General features: G+C 35.4%; 1 pseudogene; it reads left to right on the top strand.

Annotated features, from left to right (window-relative positions):
* The first annotated feature begins 7,068 nt into the window (after window positions 1–7,068).
* LOC108035846 (protein male-specific lethal-1-like) lies at window positions 7,069–11,901 on the top strand (annotated as a pseudogene).
* Window positions 11,902–19,291: the final 7,390 nt, after the last annotated feature.

Below are 19,291 nucleotides of genomic sequence, written 5' to 3'. Positions count from 1 at the left end.
GCATGCATGAAGCCGAAGACAAGTGCGAAGACCGGCACCGGCCCCGCCTAAGCCAAAAGGCCCCGAACATCAACAGCAGATCAACAAGCGAGACGGGCAACCCACCAGGGGCGACGACCAGCTGACGCAGAGGATGCGGATCATCAATACATATTAATCTATATATAAAACAACATTTTTGTAAAATCGTGCGGAACCATTTCCGCTCGTTTAGAAGTGCAGCCCGTAAAGCTATTCGAAACATTCGAAGAAAACAAAAGAAAGATATATAAGAAAGACCCTTATAGAATAGATGAGGAGTAATTCGATAAATAAATTCAGTGAAGAAATACATGATAATTACAATTATAATTTTAACAAAACAATAATGGCTATAGCAGTCGTTAATTCAGTGGATTCCACTGCTAACGTAATAAATAAAGTTGAACCAAAAAACATTGATTTGGAATTCGCAAATATAATGCTAGTAATAATTGTTGTCATAATGTGCGCCATTTGCTTTTATAAATTGTACAAGCCTCATAATAAATGTTTGAAAAAAAGAAAAAAGACATTCGTTCTGTATTGGACGATATTAAAAAAAAAGAGAACAAAGCGCACAGACAATATATATTAATGATGAAAAAAATATATTTAAATGAAATAAAATAAAGTAAATCCTAAACATATATATATCTATGTATATTCAAGTATGGATACACAAAGAATCACAAGCAAAATATATATAAGGGAACCAGATTTCAGTAGAAGAGTTAATTAATTAATATCTACAACCCCTGTTAGTGTATACGAGTTTGAAATCCTTTATATAGACACATTGAACTGTCATGCTATGTCACTATTGCAACCCAAAAAGGAATAGCACTAACGACCATCCCGGGTGTGCAAGTTAGATCAAGATTAGACGAGCATTCAATCTTAGGTAGGGCAATTGTTATGATTGTATTTAAGAAATAATCCATAACATAATGGAATGAAATGAATTATCAAAAGAAGGATTTGTAAGAGGAAGAAATTAAGAATCTCACTATTCCAACTATATTAATGTCTGAATTGGACAATTCTACAGATTCAGACACTAGCTCGAGAACAGTTGAAGAAAAATTTATTACAATGACACAGTAAAATACTGATTTTATCAACACTGCATCAAAGCTTATACCAGTATTTGATGGTAAAGCAGAAAACTTAACAAGTTTTCTCGATGCATTGGAAATTGTAGAATCAATAAAAGGCGAACACGAACAGTTAGTTATTTCGATAATAAAAACAAAGCTAAAAGGTGGCGCCAGAAACCTAGTCGGAAATGAAAAAACCGTATCAGAAGTCATTTCCGGAATAAAAAGCAATGTTAACGGCGAAACTGTAGAAGTACTATCAGCCAAACTGATGAATCTACAGCAACGAAACAAAACTGCTAACTAATTGACGTCAGAGGTTGAGCAGATGATGAAACGGCCTAACCCTTGAATTAGCCAGAAGTTTTCTACACAGTCTGCAGTTAAGAATTGCGCAATTGATAAGGTAAAACTTATCGTCCAGGCTGGCACCTTCAACACCATGAATGATTCCATATTCAAGTTCGTAAATAGTTGCGAGGAAGCAAAAGGACAACCAAATACTGTCCTTTATTATAAAAATTATCCTCAGCGTGGTGGAAACCACGGACGTGTAGATTTCAGAGGTAATTTTTATGGTCGTAATAATAATTAAAACAACTACAATAGTTCCAATTATAGTAATAATGCAAGAGGTCAATACAGAGGAAAAAATCGAGGAGGTGTAACTCAAATCAAGGCCACAATAGCAATAACACCCATAACCATGTGAGAGTAGCCCAAAATACATCGGAAAACTCTCAAGACCTTTCAAGTACTCAACAGTAGAAAATGTAATGGTTCATGCAATTAATCTCAGTCAGAATATATTTTTTACTTTACTAACGTATCCACAGGAAAAGAACTGGTGTTTTTAGAAGACACTGGTGCAGACATTTCAATAATCAAAGAAAATTCTGATAAATTTAAAAAGAATATGTCAGGAGGTTACAAAATCAAAAGAGATACAGACAACTAAATATAAAATCCAACACGACTTTCATATCGTGGATTTACATTTTGCTTTTCCATGCGATGGCATATTAGGAATCGCCTTCATAAAGAAATACAGCTGTCAATTAGACTAAAAGCCATCTGAAGATTGGCTTATAATCAGACCCGATAACCTTAAATTTCTAATTTATGTGCCAATTACATACAGTTCTGGCAACAACTCAATACTTCTGCCTGTAAGATCCCAAGTTATTAGAAAAATTCAATTAAATTCTCAAGAAGACAGTGTATTGATTCCAAACCAAGTAATAAACAATGGTATTTAAGTAGCTAGTAAAAAAGCAACAACAAAAAATGCATTCATAAGATTACTTAATAATACTGTGGAAACGTCACATCATTAAAGTCAAAAACAGTATATATATATATATATATATGGAAATCGATATTTTTGGCATTTCTGGATTATACTGTTCCTTTTATACTTTTGTCCTTTTTCTTCTTGGTTTCTTGAACAATAAACACGAGTGTCTGCTAAAAATTAGAGCGCTTTTAAGCGAAAATGATTCGATAAAAGTAATTGATGAAACTAGTGGTGAAGTTACTGAGAAAAATGCTGTTGAAAAAGGTGTTGAGTGGAAAAAGTTCGAGAAATTGTCCAAAAATACAATTATTGAATATTTAAATGATTCCTTCTTAAGTTTTGTCACAAATGATTGCAGTGCTAAAGAACGCAAAAGTTTGGCTACACAGTTGTCCGTCTGAAAACAATTTCTTTCACTAATATTTAAAGGCGATATGGATTTGATAAATTATTTTTATATACTTGAAGATCTAATAAAGGAACTTTCTGCATCTGATGCGAAATTAGATGACATGGACAGGGTCAGCCAACTTTTGCTTTCTCTACCTGTCGTCATTACCGCCATCGAAACACTCGCAGAAAAAAATTTGACTTTATCTTTCGTCAAAAATAGATTACTTGAGCATGAAATTAAGTTAAAGCAAAAATCTAAAGATACTAGCTTAAAAGTATTGCAAGCTGTGAATAAAATAGGTAATATGAACAATTTTCAAAATAAAAATAATCAGTTTCAATATAACAATAATAAGTTACAAGATAAAGTCCAATTTAAATCCAAATTCAAATTTAATAAACAAAAATGTTTTTAATGTGGCAACTGTGCTCAAACGACATAATAACATTAGTGGTGGACATATCTCTTTCCTATTAGATTCGGGTGCATCTAATCACTTGACCAACAACGAAAATCTACTCTCAAACGGTTGCCATCTTGAATCACCAATCGCTGTTGCAAAGTCGGACGAATTTATATTTGCAACTAAAAAGGGATCAATGAAATTGCTACCCGATACTTTTACCAACTTGACCCTAAATGATCTTCTATTTTGTCCTGATGTAGTAAAAAAGATGCAAGATGCTGGTTTTACGATTTTATTTCATCCAGGAGGTGTGATTGTGAGTAAGATAAAATATATAATGGATCCACATTTTATTGATAATGTCCCTTCTGTGAGATTTACAATACCTACGATTGCATTTGTATCAAGTAAAATAAATTATAACATATGGCATGAAAGGTTAGGGCTTATAAGTCAGGGAAAATTTCTTGAAATTTAAAACCACAATTTACTTGAAGATACTAATTTTCTAACTAATGTTAATGTGAAGCCTGCATAAAAGAAAAACAAACCCGTTTTGATAAGGTTGAAAATAAAAATCATATAAATAGACCATTATTTGTAATACATTCCGATGTCTGTGGTCCTATAACATCTCCAACAATAAATAAAAAGAATTACTATGTTTTTATAGATCAATATACACATTACTGTGTAACATATTTGTAAGCTTACAAGTCAGATGTTTTTACTGCATTTTTGGATTTTATTTTAAAATGCGAAGCCTCTTTTAATCTAAAAGTAGTTAATCTGTACATAAATAATGGGAGACAATATTTATCAAATTAAATGCGAGAATTTTGTGTTGAAAAAGGCATCAGCTACCATCTAACAGTTCCACACAGACCTCAGCAAAATGGTGTATCCGAAAGGATGATAGGAAAATGGCATCAGCTACCATCTAACAGTTCCACACAGACCTCAGCAAAGTGGTGTATCCGAAAGGATGATAGGAGCCAATCTACAGAAAAGTTTCTGGGGTGAAGCTGTATTAAAGGCAACGTATTTGATAAATAGAAGTCCAAGTAATGCACTTAAAGATTTATTGAAAACACCAAATGAAATGTGGCATAACAAAAAGCCAAGTTTAAAATATTTAAAAGTTTTTGGTTCAGTATATGTTTATAAAAGAAAAAGAATGTTTGACGAAAAGTCATGAAAAGGTATACTTGAGGGGTATGAACCAAATAGGTATAGAGTGTGGTGTGTTGGAAAAGAAATATTTGTAACAGCAAGAGATGTTGTTGTTAATGAAACAAATATGGTAAAATTTAGAGCTGTGGTTGAGGATGACATGCATCTTAATATTGAAGATGGTGAAAGTATTCAAACAAATATTGATAATGAAAATGTCCTCAACAATAATGGGAAATCTGATCAAGCAGATGAACAGCCTAGTGATATGGTAGAATTTGAGAATGACGATCCAGAAATGTCTGGTGAAAAGACTTATGAATAAGAAGACTTGAAATCGCAGCTAAATATTAGAAAAAGTGATCGAATAAAGAATACTGCAAAAGTATCTTTTCAAAATTTAATAAATAATTGTGTAATGCATACTCAATCTTTAATCTATTCCATACCAAATAAATTTGTCGAGGTTAAATACAGTAAAGATAGAACACATTGGGAGAAAGGTATTAAAGAAGAACTGGACTTACACTCATTAAATAAGACTTGGTCAATTGTACAAAATCCTAAAAATAAAATTGTAGTTAATTGTAGATGGGTTTTTACAATCAAACAAAATAAATTCGGCGAACCAATAAAACATAAAGCCAGACTTCTTTCTCGCGGTTTTACGCAAGTATACTTAGTTGATTATAATGAAACATTTGCACCTGTAGCAAGAATCTCGAGTTTTAGATTGATTATGACTATAGCAAATCAATAGAACCTTTAAGTACGTCATATGGATGTTAAAACAGCATTTTTGAATAGAACATTAAAAGAAGTAATTTATATTCAAATACCAGAGCAAATTTAGAATAGTTAATTTAAATGATTAAATTTTACTTAGGTATAAAAGTTAATAAAAGTGATGGTCATATGTATAAGTCTTAGTCAATTACATAAAATCAATACTTTTAAACTATAATATGGAAAATTGCAATCCTGTTAGCTGTCCTGGCCAACTGTGATGCCCCATGTCGAAACGTAATAGGATGTTTAATGTATATTATGTTATACAAGACCTGATTTAAGTACAGCCGTTAATTTTTAAAGTCGTTATTGTGAAAAGAATAACACAGAACTTTGGAAAAGTCTGAAGAAAGTTTTAACGTACCTAAAGAGTACAGTTGATTTAAAGTTATCTTTTCAGAAAAACTCAAATTTTATTGAAATTGTTTATATTCCCTTAGGTAAACAAATCGCATATACGCTAACTAAACCATTACCAGCGTAACGTTTTTGTGATTTGCGAGATCAAATGAATTTTATAAACTGAAAAATTGAATGAAATGGATCTCATTAAAAATCAAGCGGCTGTCCCAACTTTTAGTTTCTCTGTTGTTATTTATTTATTTTTATGATTTGAAATGAAATTGATTAACGTAAATTATAGTTTATACAGTCTGATTGGGTTTTTGTGGGTTTTCCCCAATCCGTGCAACAAATGTTGGACTTATCTTAAGTAAACTATAAAGAATATATATATACTATTTTTGTGGAGGTATGTGGAAATATCACATCATTAAAGGTAAAAACAGTAAATATACATATCGAATATCGATATTTTTGGCATTTCTGGATTATACGGCCTTACTTTTTCTTTTTTACTTTTTGTCCTTTTTCTACTTGGTTCCTTAAACAATAAACACGCGTGTCTGCTATAAATTAAAATATCCTCAACAAAGTGTTTTCTGTCTTTGTTCCTACTGGAAATATACAAAACGAGAAATCAAGACAAACCAAGGAGATATTAAGGATTAATATCTGTGTTCCACTACCTAAAGGCTCTGCGGATTGATCTGCTTTCTACACATTTTCTACAACTACAAATAAAGATCAAGTAGTCAGTACAAGTAGCTTGGCATATGAATCACTTTTGAACTACGAAGTAGTCAAAACTAATAATGAATATAGAGAAATGGCTGTATTATCTCAACTATCAAAGAACTTTCCTTCACAATTTAAGTCACAGCTCTCAAGCTTATGCACCAAATACATTGATATGTTCGGATTGGAGACAGAACCAATCAGTACAAATAATTTCTACAAACAGAAACTGAGATTAAAGGATAATGAACTAGTATACGTCAAAAATTATATAAGCCCACACAAGCAGATGAACGAGATACAGAGGCAAGTCGGAAAATTGATCACCGACGGAATAGTCGAACTTTCTGTATCTGAATATAATAGCCCATTATAACCTGTCCCTAAAAAATCATCTCCCGCTTGAGATTCAAGGAAATGGCGATTAGTGATTGACTATCGTCAAATAAACAAAAAATTATTGTCCGATAAATTTCCACTCCCTTAACGATCTTCTCTCTAACATAACACATTCTCGTGTACTAAAGTATGTTTTTGGTTAGTTTTTTACGGTAGATGTTATTTTACTTATTGAAGTTGTATACTTTTTCGGTGCTTTAGCCTCGAGTACATGAGATTTTTAAGAAAATACTTTTTTAATGTTTAAGTCCTCCAAAACGCCAATAATATAAAGCGGTCGGGCAAATGTTTGTTTTTTATGAATTTTCGATATTTCGATCACAATTGTAACGACCTTGGTTGGAAAGGGTTAGAGACAGAAATTTGTATGTTACTTGTCGGTGTCTCTGCCGGAAATGAGGTCAACTCGCAAGGAATGGGACCGATGACCCGGGAATTCGGTGATCCTTTCCAGGTCGGTAGAACAGATAGTAAACGTGATTCTACGAGGGTTTTGTGGTTGACTTCTGGAGGAACTCGCAATCGTGACGAAGTAGACCGTTAGTCCACTCCATTGAATTCGGTGATAATTTTGAGGGTGATAGAACCGATTCCGAACCTAATCTTACGAAGTCGATTCCATACCTCGCCGTTTAAAAACCTCCACAATATTGTCACTCCTTAAGAAAGCCGAGTGGTTTAATCAGGCCAAAATTTAATATTCTTCATGGAAGAAAAATGTTGAAAAAGTGTTAAATCGGCTCCCCAAAATATTACGGAATTACCGGACAAGCTGACGCCGTACTAGAATCATATAATACCTCCTTAGATTGGATAGCTATTTCAAAATGGCTAACAGCGCATATTGTCGACAGACCGTGGAATTTCAGCGTTCTGCTCTTAGTTAAGGTAGCGATAGTATAGTCGATTATTATCAGGCAGTGTACCAACAGCTATCACTAATTCTAAATTAAATTGGCCTTTCAGGAAACTTTACAGCCTCTGACAGCCATGTACAGAGAAAAAGCCTTGGACAGCTTTGTCAGAGGCTCTAATGGAAACTTAGTATTATAATTGACTTTCAAAGAGCCGCATGACTTAGGACACGCATTTCATCTGTGGAGTCCACTAGAAAATCAAAACACTAGGAATAGTCAGACACCGAAATCCTTATATCTAGGGAACAACAGCCTTATAGGTCACAAAACTCGTGGCAGAAAACAAAAGTAACACAGTTAATACGCAAACCGGATAAATAATACATACAAATAATATAAGGGCATAATTTATCAGATTATTTTTACCAACATGCTTAGGGATAGCCACAGTCTTTGACTATTCCAACTCACAAATAATCTCATTTGAAACCGGATTAGCGGCTAGGCAAAACGGAACATTTAAAATCATAAACGTCTTTAACTTACTAAGCTATGAAGAAACTCTTTCCTACGAATTAAAAAAGATTCATACTGAGTTACCCATACTCCAAACTTAAAAAAGACAAAAAAGGGCAATTGAAGCCATAGATACTGCTAAAGTTAAATTAGCCAAAATGGCAACGATATAATTTTAATACCCGTTACTAATAGAGTAAAAGGATATACTAGATTCGTCGGAAAGTATGAAAGGTAGACGGAAGCGTTTGCGACCCCATAAAGTATATACGAAGGTCGTCTGATAAGTACTTAGCCTAAAAACAATCTCCATTTAGTTCGATACACTTGACCCAGCGATGCACCAACTTCTTTAACCCGTTTAAATAAGTTTTCTCGAGGTCTGCAAAATAGGCCTCTGTGGCGGCGACCAGTGAGTGACTTTTTCAAGTTGGAAACGAAAAGAAGTCATACGGGTCCAAATCTGGAGAATATAGTGGATGGGGTAGCAGTTCGTAGCCTAATTCGACTGATTTGGCCTTGACGAGGGCGGAAGTGTAAGGCGGTGCGTTTTCATGATGGAAGTGCACTTTTTTCTTCTCTTCAATTCGGCGGCGAATCGGACCAATAATTCGGCATAGTACATAGTACAGCTCAGTGACCGTTTTGCCCTTCTCCAGGCTCTCGATGTAGATCACACATTGTGAATCCTAGAAAAACGGTGGCCATAACCTTTCCTGCTCTTCGGAGCAGGTTCGCCGTGTGAAGCCTGTTTTTTGGGGTCTGGTGTGTACCAGTGGATCCATGTTTCATCGACGTAGAAACTCCTTCGGATTGCGCTTAAACAGCGTCAAACACTTAAGTGTTCTCACGGTTGCGAGTGAGCACACGCGGCACCTACCGCTCCGAAAGCGCGGGATGCAGGATATGACCCACGCAGTCTTTTAACATGCCTACTGTCTCAGCTATCGCGCGTATTTTCGATCGGCGGTCTGTCAATACAATATCCTGGATTTTTGTCACGTTATCCTCTGTGATAGCCAATTTCGGGTCACCTAAGCGTGGCTCATAAAAAACCGTCGTGTGACCACGTTGAAACTCGTTAAACCAATTTTTGAGGGTCGCCATCGAAGGAGTAGAGTCACCGTACATAGCATCTAGCGCTCTTTGATTTCAGTGCGCGATTTCCCTTCCAAAAACGAGTACTTATCGGACTGACCTCGTGTATTCTTGATCAGGATCACTAGCCGAGTCGATCTAGCCATGTCCGTATGAACGCTAAGATCTCGGAAACTATAAGAGCTAGAAGAGTCAGACCTGGCATACGGATCCCTGGGCTTCCTGCGCAGCGCAAGTTTGTTGCGCCACGCCCACTCAAGCGCCCACAATCCGCGAAAATCTGTAGCGCCTTCAGTTTTTATGATAGAAATAAAATTTTAACTGAAATGTGTTTGTCTCATCAATACCTATTGATGGTGCTCACTGTAGCGCCCAAACAGTTTAAACGCTTAAATCTGTCTGCCGCCCACATAACATCTACTGACATAGCCGGTAGGTGGGGGAATAAAATATCGTTTTGTTGCTTATATATGGACCTTTTGGTCCCTTAAGCTGAGAAACAGGTATTTGATAGTCGAGGCACTCAACTATAGCGTTTTTCTTTGTTCTTATTAGCCTTCCAACCATTAAAACTGATAATCGTAGAACTTTAGAAAGCTGTAAAAGCAATGAAAAAACCCATGAAATCAATGATATAAAATATGAAAATTCGCAAGAACCTTAGAGACACTTATTATTTGCAATTGAAATTCAGAAAATTTGATAGATTTAAGCAATGGTACTTGTATAAAAACCCTCCTGAATTTTCGAGAAACGGAATGTAAGATGTTCAACAATCAAAACATACCGCATTATAAGGAAAAAATGCCAGGCACCATACTGCTGAACAACTTTAATAACTTAATAACTTTTAATAACTTTAACTTTTATAACTTTAACGCTCTTTCATAAAGCAATACCGTAACTCAACAGTAACTACTGGCGAAACTACCTACACGTCAAGGGAAATTAAAATGGTCCAACCAGAACATTCATTATTCCAATTATTAGGAAAAATTACGAAGTCGGGGGAAGTCCTTTAACTACAAATGGACAAGGAACTCAACATTAACAACACAAAAGCGCTGGAAAAACTAAGAAGCAAAATAACTATAGAATTTTCCATTAGTTAGGTATCCGCCATCATCCTACTTCTACTAATAATAGGATCGATCACGGTACTTCTACGATGACGAAAGTCACCGCAAAGCACACCAGCTTCCGTGCCGCACTTACTTGTACTGCTACTTTGTTGTGACTGAGGACAGCCGCGTTTAGGGAATGGAGAGCTAACACCCAAAATAATATTAAGACCTCGACATAAGTAAGAGTAAGCATTGATTGCAGCCGGAATTTCCCAAGGCTGAGATTAAACCGGATGATCCACCCAAGGAGCATAAGTGACAGGATCGTCAAGAGGATGTTCGCGTGGAAAAACTGGAGGAGGTACGCGTGGAGAAGCAGGAAGAGATACTCGAGGAGCAGAAAGAAGTCCTCAAAGTACAACCAGAAGATGCACCTAAGCAGCGGTAGCACCTAAGGTAGCTGCTGTCCCAAGTGCATCAGTTTGGGAAACGAAGTTGCCCAAGGCCAACACCGCTGACATGAAAGCTACTCCTGCTCAAAAAATTGTAGCCAACCATCAGTCCACCAAGACACAAACCGAACCCGTGAAAAGCAGCGGTTGAAAGTTAAAATCAGGCAGTATGAGATGTTGTCTGGCATTAGGACCACCTTATCCGCCCACTACGATTCACGAAAAAACATGAACAGTGATCAGGACTCGGAGCCCGAGGCAAATATCACGAAACGAGCGTTGGTCAATGATAAAAGGATCACGTCGAAAAGGACTCGGGGCCAAGATCAGTATTTTGACGATGTAGAAACCGTTAAACGCAAACAGCAGGAGCATTTGAAAAATGTGCTGCTTAGCCAGAGTCAACTTCCACAGGTTGCTCTAAAAAAGACCTATCAAGGAGAGAACCGTCACAAACCTTATCTATCCACCACCTGTATCCTCCACCACAATAACACCAGCACCTACGCCGTCAACGACACCTACGACGGGCTCTACGCCACAGCCAGCGCTCACATCCTCGATAGAAGTGTCAGCAGCAGCGCATCGACAACCAGAAAAACGCTAATCAATTGTTCACCCCACACGTATAGCAAGGCAACCGCGAGATCGGGAAAACCCAAATCCGTATTCCGCACCGCCGCCTTTCCGTACACCACAAGAACTTGGGAGGATCAGGAGTTTCACTGTGACAACGAGTTTTTCCTGGAAGAGGCCGACGAGCTCCTGGCGGATAATCCTAGTCTGGAGATACCTTAGTGGAAGGGTGTTGGGACAAGCCCAGTTCAGATGAAAGTGAATTAGAACAACTGAACGACGCTGCTTTTGGGCGGCGGCACCAAAAGAATGTGAAGGATGAGATCGATCGCAAGTGCCGGGATGCACGTTAATGAAAGAGCAAATTCGGCTCGAGGGGCTAAGGATGCGTCGTAACCAAGATGAGGTGTTGGTTGCGCTGGATCCGCTGCCCACTTCCACCTTCTACCCGCTGCCTGAGGACATCGAGGCCATTCAATTCGTCAACGAGGTGACAGTCCAAGCGTTCGGAGAAAATATAGTCAACATGGAGGCGAGAGATGACTTCGGCGTCGCCTGGGTGGATGCTGTCGAAGCGACAACCTCCATAGCCAGGTCCAAGGCACTGGCTGAGCCGGTGGCAACGTTGGCCAGCAAAAAGCTGCCCACCACAGCCGCCGAGGCGAGGCATAGGAAGCTGAGCTAATGAGTGGCGGTTGGGCTGAGGACGTTGCGTTTACCATGCTGATGATTTTCTAATTTTTAAATATTTCTTAAGCGTAAAGTGAAAGCACCAGAGCTAACAGTAACGAATCCCAGAGATCGTCAAGATGTCAAGTAATCCAGATCAGACGATGTTATATATATGGTTTCACAGATCTGCCCGTGTTTATTTGTATAGTGAAGTAAGCGGAGAGATGAATTGGAACTTAAAAATTTTTTTTTTGTAGATTTACCACTTTGTAAATCTTTTAGTGATTATTCAAATACGATTCTATTGGATATTAAATGGAATTTTAATATTGTCTCTGGCCTGGTCTGGAAATTATTAATTTTAGTTACCATCTTGCAATCCGTAGAAACTCTAAAGAGTTTTGCTTTAGCTTGTTTTAAATTTACATGTTTAGTCTCACAAAACATTTAATCTAATTCAGTCGCTTAGTTAGGTCGGATAATACATCTTAGCTTTATCCCCTTTAAGATCGCCCGTACTGAAGTGATAACGAAACCGAAAGGATATAATGTTTTGGCGGAACAAAAAGAAATTTGTAGACTTCTATATTTATATATTTTTTTTCCTAGCTTGTATACAATTTTTTTTCTTTATTTATACTATGTTATGTCTTGATGATTCTCTAATGCAGACAATGAGTGTGTTGCGAAGAGTTACCCAGGTTCTCGTATATCTCTTATAATATTCTTTTTGAGGGTTTGATTGTATGTAAAAATTGTGTGTGAGTTGTTGCCTGCTTAGAGTTATCAAATTTTAAATTTGACGCATTGTTTTATATTATTAACTTCTTTTAACTTGTTTTATGTTTTACCAAAAAACAACCGTCGAGAAACACAAACGATAACAATAAGATAAATGCACTGGCCACTGATAATTAAATTTGGTCAAGAGCCACATCGTCGAGGAGCAGCAGCCAGTGATAAAGTGAAGTTTAATTTTTTTTATATTAAAAAAATTATCATTCCTTTAACTTATACATAGTATCACATGTCGTGCACGTAGCTCATAAAATCGTATACTTATGTTTTAATACAACTTAAAAGCAACTTAAAAGCAATTTTGCAGGATAAAGAATTCAACACAAAGAAGCGACAATTTTGGAAGTTCCAAATCTTTTTTTAGATAACGCTATATTTTCTTAGTTGAATTTTGTATTTCCTTGTCACAATGTGTTAAATTGTAATGTTTATGTTATAGGTGTTATCGTTCAGTCTTTATGTCTTCTCTCATGACGATTTTCAAAAATTCAATAAGGCAGTAAACAACCAATTAATTAAATGAATAATAACTAATCATACAAAAACACACAATTGGTACCAGAGCAATTTAGATTTAGGATTTAAAGAGGTCCAAAAATTTTTCCCCGATAGTTTTTATGAGAGCTGTAAGATATAGTTGTCCGATCCGGCTGGTTCCGACTTATATACTACCTGCAATAGTAAGAAGACTTTTGGGAAAGTTTCAGCCCGATAGCTTTAAAACTTAGAGACTAGTTTGCGTAGAAACGGAAAGACAGTCAGACAGACGAACAGACGGACATGGCTAGATCGACTCGTCTACTTTATGGGTTCGGAAACGTCTCCTTCACTGCGTTGCAAACTTCTGACTGAAATCATTATACCCTCTCAAGGGTATAAAGACGATTAAAGCAACCACAACCGATGGTCAAGATAATTTCAAATGCGATTGAAACAAAGCTTACATGGCGACCGTGACAAGTGTGACGAGAAGCAGCGAAAAGGCAGCTGGACTCACAAACATTTTACATCTAAAGAGTTTGGCAACAATACAAAGCGACAAAGCGACAGTCTGAGTGAGTAGAGTGTGAGTGATGGCATGTTGAGGTCAGAAAAATAAAATTAATAAAAGAATAGCGCACATCAAGTGGCTCCTATTTGCACAGTCAACATCGCCCGCATGGACGACGGCTCAAAAACTTTATAATGAGCTTGAATTTTTAAAAGAAACCCTCAAAAATATAGTACCACAAGTCACAACTCACTCAGCAAATAAAATGAAAGTTATACTCGTATAACAAAAACTCGTAACAAAAACAAATACTCCCAAGCCACTGCCCAAGACCGGAAACTGCCCGACCGACTGCCCCGGACCTCTCTACTCTGCAACATGTAATTACGCATGCATGAAGCCGAAGACAAGTGCGAAGACCGGCACCGGCCCCGCCTAAGCCAAAAGGCCCCGAACATCAACAGCAGATCAACAAGCGAGACGGGCAACCCACCAGGGGCGACGACCAGCTGACGCAGAGGATGCGGATCATCAATACATATTAATCTATATATAAAACAACATTTTTGTAAAATCGTGCGGAACCATTTCCGCTCGTTTAGAAGTGCAGCCCGTAAAGCTATTCGAAACATTCGAAGAAAACAAAAGAAAGATATATAAGAAAGACCCTTATAGAATAGATGAGGAGTAATTCGATAAATAAATTCAGTGAAGAAATACATGACAATTACAATTATAATTTTAACAAAACAATAATGGCTATAGCAGTCGTTAATTCAGTGGATTCCACTGCTAACGTAATAAATAAAGTTGAACCAAAAAACATTGATTTGGAATTCGCAAATATAATGCTAGTAATAATTGTTGTCATAATGTGCGCCATTTGCTTTTATAAATTGTACAAGCCTCATAATAAATGTTTGAAAAAAAGAAAAAAGACATTCGTTCTGTATTGGACGATATTAAAAAAAAAAGAGAACAAAGCGCACAGACAATATATATTAATGATGAAAAAATATTTTTAAATGAAATAAAATAAAGTAAATCCTAAACAATATATATATATATATATATATATATTGGTATATATATATCTATGTATATTCAAGTATGGATACACAAAGAATCACAAGCAAAATATATATAAGGGAACCAGATTTCAGTAGAAGAGTTAATTAATTAATATCTACAACCCCTGTTAGTGTATACGAGTTTGAAATCCTTTATATAGACACATTGAACTGTCATGCTATGTCACTATTGCAACCCAAAAAGGAATAGCACTAACGACCATCCCGGGTGTGCAAGTTAGATCAAGATTAGACGAGCATTCAATCTTAGGTAGGGCAATTGTTATGATTGTATTTAAGAAATAATCCATAACATAATGGAATGAAATGAATTATCAAAAGAAGGATTTGTAAGAGGAAGAAATTAAGAATCTCACTATTCCAACTATATTAATGTCTGAATTGGACAATTCTACAGATTCAGACACTAGCTCGAGAACAGTTGAAGAAAAATTTATTACAATGACACAGTAAAATACTGATTTTATCAACACTGCATCAAAGCTTATACCAGTATTTGATGGTAAAGCAGAAAACTTAACAAGTTTTCTCGATGCATTGGAAATTGTAGAATCAATAAAAGGCGAACACGAACAGTAAGTTATTTCGATAATAAAAACAAAGCTAAAAGGTGGCGCCAGAAACCTAGTCGGAAATGAAAAAACCGTATCAGAAGTCATTTCCGGAATAAAAAGCAATGTTAACGGCGAAACTGTAGAAGTACTATCAGCCAAACTGATGAATCTACAGCAACGAAACAAAACTGCTAACTAATTGACGTCAGAGGTTGAGCAGATGATGAAACGGCCTAACCCTTGAATTAGCCAGAAGTTTTCTACACAGTCTGCAGTTAAGAATTGCGCAATTGATAAGGTAAAACTTATCGTCCAGGCTGGCACCTTCAACACCATGAATGATTCCATATTCAAGTTCGTAAATAGTTGCGAGGAAGCAAAAGGACAACCAAATACTGTCCTTTATTATAAAAATTATCCTCAGCGTGGTGGAAACCACGGACGTGTAGATTTCAGAGGTAATTTTTATGGTCGTAATAATAATTAAAACAACTACAATAGTTCCAATTATAGTAATAATGCAAGAGGTCAATACAGAGGAAAAAATCGAGGAGGTGTAACTCAAATCAAGGCCACAATAGCAATAACACCAATAACCATGTGAGAGTAGCCCAAAATACATCAGAAAACTCTCAAGACCGTGGATTTACATTTTGCTTTTCCATGCGATGGCATATTAGGAATCGCCTTCATAAAGAAATACAGCTGTCAATTAGACTAAAAGCCATCTGAAGATTGGCTTATAATCAGACCCGATAACCTTAAATTTCTAATTTATGTGCCAATTACATACAGTTCTGGCAACAACTCAATACTTCTGCCTGTAAGATCCCAAGTTATTAGAAAAATTCAATTAAATTCTCAAGAAGACAGTGTATTGATTCCAAACCAAGTAATAAACAATGGTATTTAAGTAGCTAGTAAAAAAGCAACAACAAAAAATTCATTCATAAGATTACTTAATAATACTGTGGAAACGTCACATCATTAAAGTCAAAAACAGTATATATATATATATATATGGAAATCGATATTTTTGGCATTTCTGGATTACACTGTTCCTTTTATACTTTTGTCCTTTTTCTTCTTGGTTTCTTGAACAATAAACACGAGTGTCTGCTAAAAATTAGAGCGCTTTTAAGCGAAAATGATTCGATAAAAGTAATTGATGAAACTAGTGGTGAAGTTACTGAGAAAAATGCTGTTGAAAAAGGTGTTGAGTGGAAAAAGTTCGAGAAATTGTCCAAAAATACAATTATTGAATATTTAAATGATTCCTTCTTAAGTTTTGTCACAAATGATTGCAGTGCTAAAGAACGCAAAAGTTTGGCTATACAGTTGTCCGTCTGAAAACAATTTCTTTCACTAATATTTAAAGGCGATATGGATTTGATAAATTATTTTTATATACTTGAAGATCTAATAAAGGAACTTTCTGCATCTGATGCGAAATTAGATGACATGGACAGGGTCAGCCAACTTTTGCTTTCTCTACCTGTCGTCATTACCGCCATCGAAACACTCGCAGAAAAAAATTTGACTTTATCTTTCGTCAAAAATAGATTACTTGAGCATGAAATTAAGTTAAAGCAAAAATCTAAAGATACTAGCTTAAAAGTATTGCAAGCTGTGAATAAAATAGGTAATATGAACAATTTTCAAAATAAAAATAATCAGTTTCAATATAACAATAATAAGTTACAAGATAAAGTCCAATTTAAATCCAAATTCAAATTTAATAAACAAAAATGTTTTTAATGTGGCAACTGTGCTCAAACGACATAATAACATTAGTGGTGGACATATCTCTTTCCTATTAGATTCGGGTGCATCTAATCACTTGACCAACAACGAAAATCTACTCTCAAACGGTTGCCATCTTGAATCACCAATCGCTGTTGCAAAGTCGGACGAATTTATATTTGCAACTAAAAAGGGATCAATGAAATTGCTACCCGATACTTTTACCAACTTGACCCTAAATGATCTTCTATTTTGTCCTGATGTAGTAAAAAAGATGCAAGATGCTGGTTTTACGATTTTATTTCATCCAGGAGGTGTGATTGTGAGTAAGATAAAATATATAATGGATCCACATTTTATTGATAATGTCCCTTCTGTGAGATTTACAATACCTACGATTGCATTTGTATCAAGTAAAATAAATTATAACATATGGCATGAAAGGTTAGGGCTTATAAGTCAGGGAAAATTTCTTGAAATTTAAAACCACAATTTACTTGAAGATACTAATTTTCTAACTAATGTTAATGTGAAGCCTGCATAAAAGAAAAACAAACTCGTTTTGATAAGGTTGAAAATAAAAATCACATAAATAGACCATTATTTGTAATACATTCCGATGTCTGTGGTCCGATAACATCTCCAACAATAAATAAAAAGAATTACTATGTTTTTATAGATCAATATACACATTACTGTGTAACATTTTTGTAAGCTTACAAGTCAGATGTTTTTACTGCATTTTTGGATTTTATTTTAAAATGCGAAGCCTCTTTTAATCTAAAAGTAGTTAATCTGTACATAAATAATGGGAGACAATATTTATCAAATTAAATGCGAGAATTTTGTGTTGAAAAAGGCATCAGCTACCATCTAACAGTTCCACACAGACCTCAGCAAAACGGTGTATCTGAAAGGATGATAGGAAAATGGCATCAGCTACCATCAAACAGTTCCACACAGACCTCAGCAAAGTGGTGTATCCGAAAGGATGATAGGAGCCAATCTACAGAAAAGTTTCTGGGGTGAAGCTGTATTAAAGGCAACGTATTTGATAAATAGAAGTCCAAGTAATGCACTTAAAGATTTATTGAAAACACCAAATGAAATGTGGCATAACAAAAAGCCAAGTTTAAAATATTTAAAAGTTTTTGGTTCTACAGTATATGTTTATAAAAGAAAAAGAATGTTTGACGAAAAGTCATGAAAAGGTATACTTGAGGGGTATGAACCAAATAGGTATAGAGTGTGGTGTGTTGGAAAAGAAATATTTGTAACAGCAAGAGATGTTGTTGTTAATGAAACAAATATGGTAAAATTTAGAGCTGTGGTTGAGGATGACATGCATCTTAATATTGAAGATGGTGAAAGTATTCAAACAAATATTGATAATGAAAATGTCCTCAACAATAATGGAAAATCTGATCAAGCAGATGAACAGCCTAGTGATATGGTAGAATTTGAGAATGACGATCCAGAAATGTCTGGTGAAAAGACTTATGAATAAGAAGACTTGAAATCGCAGCTAAATATTAGAAAAAGTGATCGAATAAAGAATACTGCAAAAGTATCTTTTCAAAATTTAATAAATAATTGTGTAATGCATACTCAATCTTTAATCTATTCCATACCAAATAAATTTGTCGAGGTTAAATACAGTAAAGATAGAACACATTGGGAGAAAGGTATTAAAGAAGAACTGGACTTACACTCATTAAATAAGACTTGGTCAATTGTACAAAATCCTAAAAATAAAATTGTAGTTAATTGTAGATGGGTTTTTACAATCAAACAAAATAAATTCGGCGAACCAATAAAACATAAAGCCAGACTTCTTTCTCGCGGTTTTACGCAAGTATACTTAGTTGATTATAATGAAACATTTGCACCTGTAGCAAGAATCTCGAGTTTTAGATTGATTATGACTATAGCAAATCAATACCACCTTTAAGTACATCATATGGATGTTAAAACAGCATTTTTGAATAGAACATTAAAAGAAGTAATTTATATTCAAATACCAGAGCAAATTTAGAATAGTTAATTTAAATGATTAAATTTTACTTAGGTATAAAAGTTAATAAAAGTGATGGTCATATGTATAAGTCTTAGTCAATTACATAAAATCAATACTTTTAAACTATAATATGGAAAATTGCAATCCTGTTAGCTGTCCTGGCCAACTGTGATGCCCCATGTCGAAACGTAATAGGATGTTTAATGTAT

This window comes from Drosophila biarmipes, unplaced genomic scaffold (genome assembly GCF_025231255.1).
Source record: "Drosophila biarmipes strain raj3 unplaced genomic scaffold, RU_DBia_V1.1 ptg000017l, whole genome shotgun sequence".
In the NCBI taxonomy this organism is placed as follows: domain Eukaryota; kingdom Metazoa; phylum Arthropoda; class Insecta; order Diptera; family Drosophilidae; genus Drosophila; species Drosophila biarmipes.
This window is presented reverse-complemented; position numbering and strand designations above follow the sequence as displayed.